A 13,288-nucleotide genomic window follows, 5' to 3' on the forward strand; every position below is an offset into this window, starting at 1 on the left:
CTCCATGAATACCCCAGGCGCGTTAGTAACACCGAAAGGCATCACTTTGTATTCATAATGTCCATATCGTGTCCTAAAGGCCGTCTTCTGCATATCCTCATCCTTCACTTTAATTTGATGGTAACCCGACCTCAAGTCAATTTTACTAAAAACTTTAGCACCTACCAACTGGTCCATCAAGTCGTCAATCCGCGGAAGTGGATACCTATTCTTTATTGTAACCTTGTTCAACTGACGATAGTCAATACACAACCTCATACTTCCATCTTTCTTCTTTACCAATAACACGGGCGCTCCCCACGGCGAAACACTGGGTCTCACAAACTTCTTATCAAGCAAGTCCTCCAACTGTTTCTTCAACTCGGCTAATTCAGAAGCTGACATGCGATACGGTGCCATCGACACTGGTTTCGTTCCCGGAACAAGATCAATCGAGAACTCAACTTCTCTTTCTGGTGGCACATCAGGAATCTCATCTGGAAAAACTTCGGGGAATTCATTCACCACTGGTAGCCTGTCAATTACAGCTTGATTCTCTAACGACAAAGATGCCATCAAAGAAAACATAAGAATCCCGTCTCGTTCCAGCTGCTTCAACTGTTTAGTAGTTAGAAACTCTGCCCCACTCTCTTCTTCCACAGAAGAAAAGTGCACCGTCTTGTTAAAACAATTAATACAGACTCGGTTATACTCTAACCAATTCATCCCGAAAATAACATCCATTCCCAACAACGGTAGACACACTAAGTCGACCTCAAAATCTCTACCAAACATAGACAACGGACACCTTAAACACACAAGAGAAGTAGTTACTGAACCCTTGGCTGGAGTTTCAACAACCATTTCCCCTTTCATATCAGATACAATTAGGCCCAACTTATATGCACATTCTAAAGCAATGAAACAATGTGTAGCACCAGTGTCTATAATAGCAATTAAAGGAGTACTATTAAAGAAACAAGTACCTCTGATCAGTCGATCCTCATTAGTAGTCTGAGTACCAGTCAAAGCGAATACCTTTCCTCCGGTTCTGACCTTCTTAGGTTGCGTGCACTGCGCACCAATGTGGCCCTCCTCGCCACAACTAAAACAAACGATGTCTCCACGCTTGCATTCAGCCAACACATGACCCTTCTGCCCGCATCTAAAACATTTCTTCTCATCTTGGGTGCACGCATTACTCTTGTGGCCCTTCACACCACATTTGTAACAAACAACATCAACAGGAGCATTTTTCCCTTTATGTGGCCTCTCATCATTCAATCTTTGTTTGCCTTTGTTAGCAGGAGCACTGTAGGGCTTCGGGCGGCTACTCTGACCCTTATTCCTCTTCTCGCTCATCACCTTATAGTGAGCCTTCGTATCCTCCTCATAAATTCTGCAACTACTCACCAATTCTGAGAAAATTCTGATCTTCTGATACCCAATGGCTCTTTTGATATCAGCCCTCAAACCATTTTCGAACTTGATGCATTTGGAGAACTCAGCTGTCTCCGCAGTATAGTGAGGGTAAAACTTTGCAAGTTCCGTGAACTTAGCTGCATACTCCGTGACCGACATGTCACCCTGTTTCAACTCTAGAAATTCTATTTCTTTCTTCCCTCGGACATCTTCCGGAAAGTATCTATTCAGGAATTCCCTCCTGAACACAGTCCATGTCACCACCGCTCCGTCTTGTTCCAACACAGGTAAAAGACCTACCCACCAATCATCCGCTTCTTCAGCCAGCATGTGCGTCCTGAACCGCACCTTTTGCACCTCAGAGCACTGCATGACTCTGAAGATCCTCTCTACTTCCTTCAACCAGATCTGAGCTCCATCGGGGTCATACCTTCCCTTGAATGCTGGTGGATGGTTTCTCAGAAAAGTCTCCAGCATCCTCACTTCACCATTAGCAGCAGCTGGTTGCTGTCCTACAGCTTGAGCAACAGCCTCAAGTGCAGCACCAATAGCAGCATCGTTACGACCAGCCATTTCGAGATTCTACATAAGAAATAGAAATCAGAAAACAGCAAAGACAACATTAGAGTTAACACTCTATCCTAGGTGGCTCAACACGACTCTTCTATACGGTCGGACGGACCAACCTGCTCTGATACCAATTGTAACACCCCGTTTCCCAAAATCAATTTAATTAATAATAATACATCAATAATCAGAGTAATCATAACAGGCATGCTACATTTCTTCATTTAAAATTTACTAAATAGAGAGTATATAAAAATCTATTTAATCAAACGTCGTTCATAAAATTGTCATTAAACTCGCAGCGGATTGTTTGCAACATCATTCAGTCTACAATAATTATTCTTGGCATAAAGCCATTTCAACATAAAAGTCGATCACCAAAGGGCTACATCAGTAATGTTTCAAAATTGATACATAGGAAAGAATTCAAGCAATAAAATCCCATCCCACGTATCAGAGCCCTAGACACTGTGAGCCACCACCTACTACTCAGGATCACCTGCAAGTTACCCATTGGAAGGGCAACGTTTTCAAGCAGAAGGGGTGAGATTCTCAAACAATAATGATAATATATAATAACATAAATAAATCTAACACCCTATCATCATAATCATTCAGCAGTCATAATATAGCATCAGTAACAACTTCATCATCCAACAATAATGGCAACAGTAACAATGATTCATGCGACCACTTGACTTCACTTCTAAGACTCATGCAAGACATGACAACTCTACTAAGACTCCTCAACAATGAAACTATGCATGTGGTACCATAACAGAGCCGAAGCTCTCATCTTTATAGAATGGTTAAAGCATTCTTTTATCAGGACATGAGTCCTCATCATAACATCGTTTTGAACACATAGTGTTCCATCATTTTGAACGACAAGGCGTTCCAGGACCGAAGTCCTCATCATAACATCATTTTTATGCTTATGCAACTGACTCCTGTAGTGTATATCTACATACAACTCAACGACTAATGCATATGTACTCATATGACTCACCACTCCTCAATGCAACATGTTCATTCACTTGATTCAAGTATTCCAATATCTTCAAAATTTACAAAGTTAACCAACTAAATATCATCATGAAATAAGTAAGATTTTATGTCTACACAAAGGTCATACAAGCTAAAGGAAACACCTAGAAGTACTCACAAAGTTACCTTGTGCACGAAGCAAAATTCAGAAAAGGGCTGACTAACACTCAGTTCGCTTAAGCGACGAGTGGCTCGCTTAAGCGACCAGCTCACACAAGGTTGAGGTCCTCGCTCGCTCACGGTTCGCTCGCAGTTCGCTTAAGCGAACACAATGTCGTATCTAAATTAATTCTACGCTTACGGCTCGCTCACTGGTCGCTTAAGCGACCTGGCTTCAGCAAAATCTGGGTAGCGATCGTGATCGCTCGCTTAAGCGATGGGATGTTCGCTTAAGCGACCACTCATCTGGGCAGGGTAACAGCTACGATTTTTAGACTTCTCCTCACTCCAAAAACCCAATTTTAATCCCCTGATCACCCAAAATGTTTTCCTGAAATGTTTACGAGTCCTATATGCAACCAGACATCAAAGAAACAGCAAATTAGCATCAACAACAACAATTAACTCCAATCAAACATTCATTCAAAACTTCCAACATTCATCTATCATATTCTATTTTCACTCCAAATTATGATCAATATCAACATTATAGATTAGGAAATCATACTAATCATCAAATACAACATTATAAACCTGATTCTTACACATTTTCTTCAGAATCATCATTAACCCTAAATTTCTCAATTTTACCTTAAGAACAGTTAAATTGATTAATTTTTCAGAAATCATATATTAGAACTATTGAAAGATAATCCCACCCTTACCTTAGAATTGTAAAGATAAAGTGCAGCAAGTCAATTCCTAAGCTCTTCTCTCTTGGTCTTCTCCCTTGCCTAGCTTTTTCCTCTCCCACTTGTTTTCACGTTAAAACTGTTTCTGACTTTTCTTTCCTTAACTTCTCAAAGCTATAACTTCTCCTTTTTCATTAAAACCTCCCTTATTATTATTAATTTCTAATTAATCCCTAACCTCTTAAATAATTCTATTATTTTTATTATTCTATTTATATTAAATAAGTTATACAAATAAATACTACACACTACATAAATCACATAAATTAATTAAAAACACCCAAAAGACTCTAAACAATTCTAAAAATAATAAAATAACAACTAGGGCGTTACAGATAATGTATGCATGTTTGTTATTATGCGTCTGCATATGCTGTTGGCCAGAAGAAAATTGTGTATTGTGTGAGATTTTTAAAATTTAATAGCCTTTAAATGTATTCCGGTGCCTTTTTCCTTTGAAGAACAGTACATAGTTTTTTTTTAAGCGACGACATTTCATAGTTTTTTTTTTTTTTTTTTTAATCGACGAACAGTTCATAGTTGTAATACCTATCAAGCTTTAAATGCTCATTATAAACAAAAAAAATGTTTATTAAAAAAAAATATAAACTAAAAAATTGTGAAAATATTACAAATAATAAAATCACATTAATGATAATGACAAGGTTAATGAGCCACGCGTTTTTTAATATATAATTGAAAAATATTTGTTAGTATGTTTAGCAATTTTTTTATATAAATTGATAATGACAAGGTTAACTCATTTTGGTCCCATGTATGAATTGTATAACAATATAATTTAATGACTAATTAATTAGGGACTAACATTTATACTGTGTTGGGAGAACGGATGTTTGAGGGTTAGGAGTTTAATTTATCTTTACTTGGTAAATGGGCGTGGAGAATGTTTGAGAAATGGAGAAGTTTGTGGTATAATGTGTTGTGTTCGAAATATGGTGGGGAAGGGGGCGGTTATGTCTTGGTGGGGGAGGGGGTTTCGTGTGGTGGCAAAATTTGAATCTTATTAGGATGGGGAGTGGTCTGTTAGATAATATTTTCAGGCAGGTGGAGGATGGGGCTTCTTCGTTATTCTGGATGGATCCTTGGTTGGATTGTGTATCTTTAGATGTTAGATATACTAGGTTGTTTGATCTTGCGGTTAATAAATTTGTCACTGTTGCGGAGATGTTCTCTTTGTATTGGGAGGTTAATGGTGAAGCGTGGAAGTGGGGAAGGAGATTGTTTGCATGGGATGAGGGGTTTGTAAGAGAGTGCATGGCGCAACTTCTACTTGTTGTTTTGCAGGTTGGTGTGACTGACGGGTGGATTTATAAGCTTCATTCTTCCAATAGGTACACGATCAAAAGCGCTTATAATTACCTGACTAGATTGGATGTGGCAATTGATGACCGCTGCAATCATGTTGAAGGTGAGAAAAACACAAGAGGGGGGGGGGGGGGGGGGGGGGGGGGGGGGGGGGGGGGGGGTTGAATTGTGTTTTTTTTTTCTCCTAAAAATTCTTCTTCTGATATCACTTCCTAAGCTGGTTAAGAGTGCTTCTGATGTGATGTTCAGAATCAGATATGCAGCGGAATAAAAACAGAGCAGAGAAAAGAAAGAGAGACACAAGCAATTATCCTGGTTCATTCCACAAACCGGAAGTAGTCCAGTCCCCCTTGCACTTCCAAGGAGATTTCCACTAAGAAATAATCACACAGATTACAACTGCTCAATACTATCTAGTATGAGACTTCCCAAATGCTCAAGCACGCAGGCGAGAGACTTCCAATGCTCAAGCACTAAAGCAAGAGACTTCTAATCAAACAGAATTACACAGAAAATTGTTTGACTTGAACACTTGATATACAATCAGTGGTATTCACAATACAATGCAATAACATACTATAGACTTAAGAATTTCTAAGATATATCAAATCAGTGCAGAAATTCAAAGTGCTTTTTAGAATCAAATTTTGGCTTAATAGGTCATTTGGTCCTCTAATTAATTTCCAGTTTTCATTTTGGTCCCATAACTAATAAAACTCATGTTTTGGTCCCTCAAGTTTGTCTCTGTCGGTCAAATAAATCCCTGATTGTCAAGTTTAACCTCAAATGTATATAATGGACCAACCTTAAGAGTGGTCCACCATAGACCTTATTAAATTTTTTAATTTAAACCGTTTGATCTGTTTTTTAAAAAGATGACCATTGGATTATGCGTTCTATCGTAACTTACGGAGTACCAACAACAACTAATTTTTTTCTTTATTTCTTCATCTTCTACCTTACTAATCTTCATCATCTTCAACTCACATTCATCAACATTCATGAGAAAAACCAAAAGGGGATTAAACAACAACAACAACATCATCAATTTTTCCAGAATCAAAAGAAGATTTTTTTCTTGTTCTAAAAGGGGATTTTTCCAAAATCAAAAGGGGATATTTTAAAAAGAATGAGATGACCTGAGAGAGAGAGGGAGGGAGGGAGGGAGCATTTTATACCAAATATAGCTGAATAGATAAAGTATTTGAAAATGATGTTCATTTAGAGTAGCTAAAGTTAGTTAGATAAGCCTAATCCGCAGGAGTTTTGGTTAGAAAATTTTAGTAAAGGCACTTGACTATCTGTCTCCAAAATAACAGCAATTGAAAATCAGAGTAAAGATCGCGTTTTAACATAAAACCAAATCACTTAATCTCCCCACCAATGAAATAAAGTACATGTGATAGCCAACATAATAAAGCAACATGGCAACAACAGAAGATGAAATCCGGTCTGATAAGGTTTAAAAGAAATGTTTGAGATTGTGATTAATGTAGGCTTGAAATTAAAGCCCTTGAGGAGACATGTGTTTTAATTAAATTGTCATATGATAATATTGTTTTGTGCTACCATGTTTATGCTTTTTGCTTGAGGACAAGCAAAGATTCAAGTGTGGGGGAGTTTGATGAGTCATTTATTATCTATTTTAATATGTTATTTAGTTTCGTTTTAATTAGATTTAAGTTTATTTTATATTAGTATTATTTCCTTTTTGAATTATTTTACTTTAATTGCGTATTGTTATATTTCAGGAACGAATATTTGATAGATTGAGTCTTGGAGCAAAAGAAAGGGGTTTGGAGCTGATTTGGAGCAAAACTACGAAAATTCGGAGACAAAAATATATCTCCCCCAAGTCATAAGCTTGGCACGGCCCGTGCTAAGGGTGGCACGACCGTGCCACCTCCAAGACTCACTTTTGCTGCTTTTGTTTAGATTCTAAGCTACTCTATTTTAGTTTACAAAAGAACCCTTTGTAATTGCTTAGATTTTAAGTCGAATGTAAATTATAAATAGAGTAGCTAGCCATCACAAATATTCATCTTTTCTTGGAATTCAATAAGTGACAATTGTCTTTCTAATAAAAGTTCTTTTCTTTTCCTTTACTTTCTTGTCATTTACTTTTATGCTTTCTCTCTTCTTCCCCATGTCTACGATGAACATGAGTGAGTAGACTTCTCTTTGTCTTGGGATTGTTGGATAAGTCTAAATGACATAATCCTAATCAAACCAAACTTTAAACCTTAATCTTATGTAACCCTAATCTCTAATCTAAATTCACCGCCTTAACATGGATTAACCATTATCAAACTGTGGAAACGAAAGTGGAGGGTTTGATAATTGTTCGTCAATTCATAAAAGGAAAGTGAAGCTTTGATATTCGAACAAGTGAATTTAGACAAGGATTGCAAAGGCAGCGAAATGGTCTTTGCATTCCTTGAGACATATAGTTTCGATCTTCAAGGGAACTAATAGTAATCAAGTTAGCGAAATAGGCTTGGTTGCTAGATGAACAAAAGAGAATCTGTCTTTAGAAGTTAGGTCTAACATAAGGTTATAAGTTTAATAGTTTGGTTTGAGAATGACTTGTCATGATGAAGAACCAATGATCCCAAGGCTCTTTGATATTATTATCTTTTAACCGTTTCAAAACCCCAACTTTACATCTTGATTCTCTCCTAATCACCAACAAAAGTTAATTGAATTAACTAACTCCCTGTCGGAACGATACTATTTTATTATTACTTCGGTAAGACCGTGCACTTGCGGTTTTATCCCATCATGTTTTTGGCGCCGCTGCCGGGGAGTTACCTAATTTGATTAACTATTTCTTTGTGATTAGAACGTTTTCTTTTCCCTTTCTTCTTCTTCCTTTCTTTGTTTACCATTAACTTCTTGGGTTCTCGATTTCTTATGCGAAGAAGCAAAAGTCTTGGAGAATTTATTCCTGAGATTGAAAGATATTTGCATAAGAAAAAGAGAGAGGCACAAAATAATATTGATATGGTTGAACGCACTCTCAAAGAGCATGCTACTTCTTCAACGGAAGAGCCACAAGCTATTATCGTGTACCCGACGGTTGAGGGTAACAACTTCGAGATCAAGCCTGCACTACTCAATTTGGTGCAGCAAAATCAGTTTTCTGGATCACCCACTGAGGATCCAAATCTCCATATTTCTTCCTTCTTAAGACTTAGTGGCACCATAAAAGAGAACCAAGAAGCCGTAAGACTTCATCTCTTTCTATAACGCCCACTTTTATTTAATTAATTATTTAATTGAGTCTAGACGAGTTATATTATACTTATATAATATATGTGTGATTTATGATGATTTAGATGATTTATGATGATTTTAGATGATTTATGTCATGTGATGATTTTATGAGAAGATGAGACTTATTTTGTTGTTAAATAAAATAAGATTTGAAAATAAAATAAAATATTTAGTTAGGGGCTGTTTTGAGATTTTAGAGAGTTTTGGGGGAGAAAGTGAAATAAGAGAAGTTGGGAGAAGGAAGGGATATAAAAAGGGAAGACCAAGGTTTTTAGAAAACATTTTGTACGTACGATCAAAACATTGGAAAAGGGAGAAAATGCCAAGAGAAGGGAGAATTGACCTAGGGGCTGCGGTTTTCTTCATACAAGGTAAGGGTGAGACTAACTCTGCAATTTTATTAATCATGTAATCCATCTGGTTGTAATTAGGAAGAAATAGGATTGAATTGGAGAAGTCGAGAATTAGGTCAAATTATTAGAATTGATGATTAAACGGTGAAAATTGGTTAGATTGATGTAGAAACTGTCCTTTGACCTTAGATTATAAATAGGATAAATTATGGAATTGAAATTAGGCTTAAAACTGCATTCTGCCCGAGCCTATATTCATCGCTTGCCCTCGCGAACGATGATCCTCGCCTCGCGAGTGATGAAGTTCATCGCTCGCCACGCGAGCCATTTCCCTTCGCCTCGCGAGTTGCATGTCGCAGCTCACCACCGCGAACAACCTTACTCGCCATAGCGAGCATGACCAGAGAGCATGTTGAATTCTGTATTTTTGACTTTTGAGTTGAACCTTAGATGTTTTTGAGTGCCTAAAGATGATTATTAAAGATTAAACGATAACTTAGAATGAGATTGAACCTGGTTTAGCTTAGAACAACTTTAGTTGGGAATCTGGCTTGTACTCGCTATCGCGAGCAGATGCTCTCGCCTCGCGAGCACTTTCAGAACTGAGTGCAAGCTAGGATATTGCGAATCTGTGTCGCATAATTTGGTTAGAGATGGACCCTTAGGTAGTAATGTGACCTATATAAGAAGTTAACTGCAATTTGTGAAGCTGTTATGAAATGTTGATGTTGAATATGATGTTATATAATGTTATGTGCATTACTTAAGATATTATTGAATGATTAAGATGTTGTTGAAATGAAATTGATATTATGAAGTCATGCTGCTGTTGTGATCTGCCTATGCTGCTATTGTTATTTAACTAAGTTGCATGAGTCAATATAAGATGAATAAGATGATGTTGAACCTCCAAATTATTGGATACATAAGAGATGATGATTGAGATGTTTTAAGAGATCGAGTCCATGCATTAGCATACATATGTTGGGGGCTCATGCCCTGGAGCTTAGTACTCAACACGATGGAGCATTAGCGATGGGGGCTTATGCCCTGGAAGTATATTAATACTCAATAACGATGGGGGCTCATGCCCTGTATTGGTACCACATGCATATAAGAGGTCTAAGTTGCATTGTCCCATAGTCGAGTCAAATAATGAAAGATGTTAAGATGTTATGTGAATTACGATGCTTTAATGAAGTGTTTACTTGATATATTATTATCTATGACACTATGATGTTTAAGATGCTTTTGTTGAAGATTTATGATGTTAATTACGATTGTTGAATTATATTGATTAATAATGTTGTTTTGTGAAATCTCACCCCTTCTGCTTGAAAATGTTGCTCTTCGTATGAGTAACTTGCAGGTAATCAAGAGTAGGTTGCTGTTGTGCTGTCGTGAGTGGCCTTGCCTCACTGAGTCTTAAGTTGCTCTGATACGTAACGGGAGGGGATCTTTAGTGGCTGTTTCTCTTTCCTTTACGTATTCGATATGTTTTCATGTTGTTTAACTGAATTTTTGAGATGACATTTATGAGGCCTGCATGCCAAGACTTTATTAGTGATGATGAACTTATCCGCTGCGAGTTTGAAATAATTATGTTGAAAGATAATTTGTTAATTATCTCATTTATGATTTTAAGAAGTGTAGTATCCAGTTTCATGATGTTTTACTCTGATAATTCAAATGAAAGTTTTATATTGGGAAATCGGGGTGTTACAATTGGTATAAGAGCAGATCGGTCCGTCCGGCCAATTAGAAGAGTCGTGTCGAGTCTTAGTAATATTTGTATTACTATCTTATGTTGTTGTTACCTGTTGTGTAGAATCTCAGAAATGGCTGGAAGAAACGACGCTGCGTTAGCTGCTGCACTACAAGCTGTAGCACAAGCTGTGGGGCAACAGCCTAATGCAAATGCTGGTGCGAATGCTGAGTCGAGGATGCTGGAAACCTTCCTGAGGAATCATCCTCCTACTTTCAAGGGAAGATATGACCCTGATGGAGCCCAGACGTGGCTTAAGGAGATTGAGAGAGTTTTCCGTGTGATGCAGTGCACCGAAATTCAGAAGGTGCGTTTTGGTACTCATCAGCTGGCTGAGGAAGCTGATGACTGGTGGATTAGTCTTCTACCTACTTTGGAGCAAGACGGTGCTGTTGTAACTCGGGCTTTGTTTAGGAGGGAGTTCCTAAACAGATACTTTCCAGAAGATGTTCGCGGGAAGAAAGAGATAGAGTTCCTTGAGCTGAAGCAAGGAAACATGTCCGTGACTGAGTATGCTGCCAAGTTTGTGGAGTTGGCATATTTTTACCCGCACTACACCCCTGAGACTGCTGAGTTTTCGAAGTGTATTAAGTTTGAGAATGGATTGCGGGCTGAGATTAAGAGGGAAATTGGTTACCAAAAGATTCGAGTTTTCTCTGAGTTGGTGAGCAGTTGCAGGATCTACTAGGAGGACACTAAGGCTCATTACAAGGTTGTGAATGAGCGGAAGACTAAGGGCCAGCAGAGTCGCCCTAAGACTTATAGTGCCCCTGCTGATAAGGGCAAACAGAGGATGGTCGATGATAGACGGCCTAAGAAGAAGGATGTTCCTGCTGAAATCGTCTGCTTTAATTGTGGTGAGAAAGGCCACAAGAGCAATGCTTGTCCGGGAGATGTAAAAAGATGTTTCCGATGTGGAAAGAAGGGTCATGCACTAGCTGAGTGCAAACGTAATGACATTGTGTGTTTTAACTGCGACGAAGAAGGTCACATTGGTTCATAGTGTACGCAGCCTAAGAAGGCTAAGACTACTGGTAGGGTTTTTGCTTTGACTGGTACTCGGACAGAGAACGAGGATCGCTTGATCAGAGGTACTTGTTATATTGATAATACTCCTTTAGTTGCTATTATTGATACTGGTGCTACGCATTATTTTATTGCTTTAGATTGTGCTTCTACTTTGGGTCTTGTTATGTCTGATATGCATGGAGAGATGGTTGTCGAAACTCCAGCTAAGGGTTTGGTGACTACTTCTCTCGTATGTTTGAGATGTCCTTTGTCTATGTTTGGTCGTGATTTTGAGATGGATTTAGTTTGTTTACCTTTGAGTGGCATGGATGTGATTCTGGGTATGAACTGGTTAGAATACAACCATGTTCACATTAATTGTTATAGCAAGTCAGTGTATTTCTCCTCCGTCGAAGAGGAAAGTGGTGCAGAGTTCTTGTCTACGAAGCAGCTGAATCAACTGGAATGCGATGGTATTTTGATGTTTTCCCTGATGGCTACTTTATCTATTGAGAATTAAGCAGTGATTGATAAGCTACAAGTGGTATGCGATTTTCTTGAAGTTTTTCCAGATGAAATTCCTAACGTGCCTCCAGAGAGAGAAGTTTAGTTTTCTATTGATCTTGTTCCTGGAACGAAGCCGGTGTCGATGGCACCTTATCGTATCTCAGCTGTCGAGTTAGTTAAGTTGAAGAAACAGTTATAAGATTTTCTTGAGAAGACGTTTGTTAGACCAAGTGTTTCGCCTTGGGGAGCGCCGGTTTTGTTAGTGAAGAAAAAAGATGGTAGTATGAGATTATGCATCGATTATCGTCAGTTGAACAAAGTAACTATCAAGAATAGGTATCCACTTCCGAGAATTGATGATTTGATGGATCAGTTAGTGCGTGCAAAAGTTTTCAGCAAGATTGATTTGAGATCAGGTTATCACCAGATTAAAGTAAAAGATGAAGATATGCAGAAGACAGCTTTCAGAACGTGTTATGGTCACTATGAATACAAAGTTATGCCTTTTGGTGTTACCAATGCAGCTAGAGTGTTTATGGAGTATATGAATCGCATCTTCCATGCATTTTTGGATCGGTTCGTGGTTGTTTTTATCGATGATATTTTAATTTACTCTAAGACTGAAGAAGAACATGCTGAGCATCTGAAGATTGTCTTGCAAGTGTTAAAAGAGAAGAAGCTTTATGCTAAACTATCTAAGTGTGAGTTCTGGTTGAAAGAGGTAAGTTTTCTTGGCCATGTTATTTCTGGTGATGGTATTGCTGTAGATCCCTCTAAAGTCGATGCAGTATCGCATTGGGAGACGCCTAAGTCAGTTACAGAGATTAGAAGCTTTTTGGGATTAGCTGATGTTATCGCGATTTTCGGGTGTCAAGTCATAAATTAGGCTTGAACCTTTCAATCTTTGATATTCTCTATTTTTTCTTGGGAAGGGCAAAATTGAGAAAAAACCCTTAGATTCGAAGTTCGGGGGTCGTTTTCACTACGGGAAGGTGTTAGGCACCCGTGGTGACTATAGTACTCTATAGGAGCCGTTTTCTTAGTTTATGTCTACGCTTTTTTAATGCTACTTATAAAAAAAGAAATTTACTTATGTTAAGAATGGGGGGGAGAAAGTGTTTGAGGTTTTATTTTAGTGGACTTGGAGAGGTTTTGACCTCATGCATACATACCCATTTAAGGGATCA

Source organism: Medicago truncatula, chromosome 8, assembly GCF_003473485.1.
Source record: "Medicago truncatula cultivar Jemalong A17 chromosome 8, MtrunA17r5.0-ANR, whole genome shotgun sequence".
NCBI classification, from domain to species: domain Eukaryota; kingdom Viridiplantae; phylum Streptophyta; class Magnoliopsida; order Fabales; family Fabaceae; genus Medicago; species Medicago truncatula.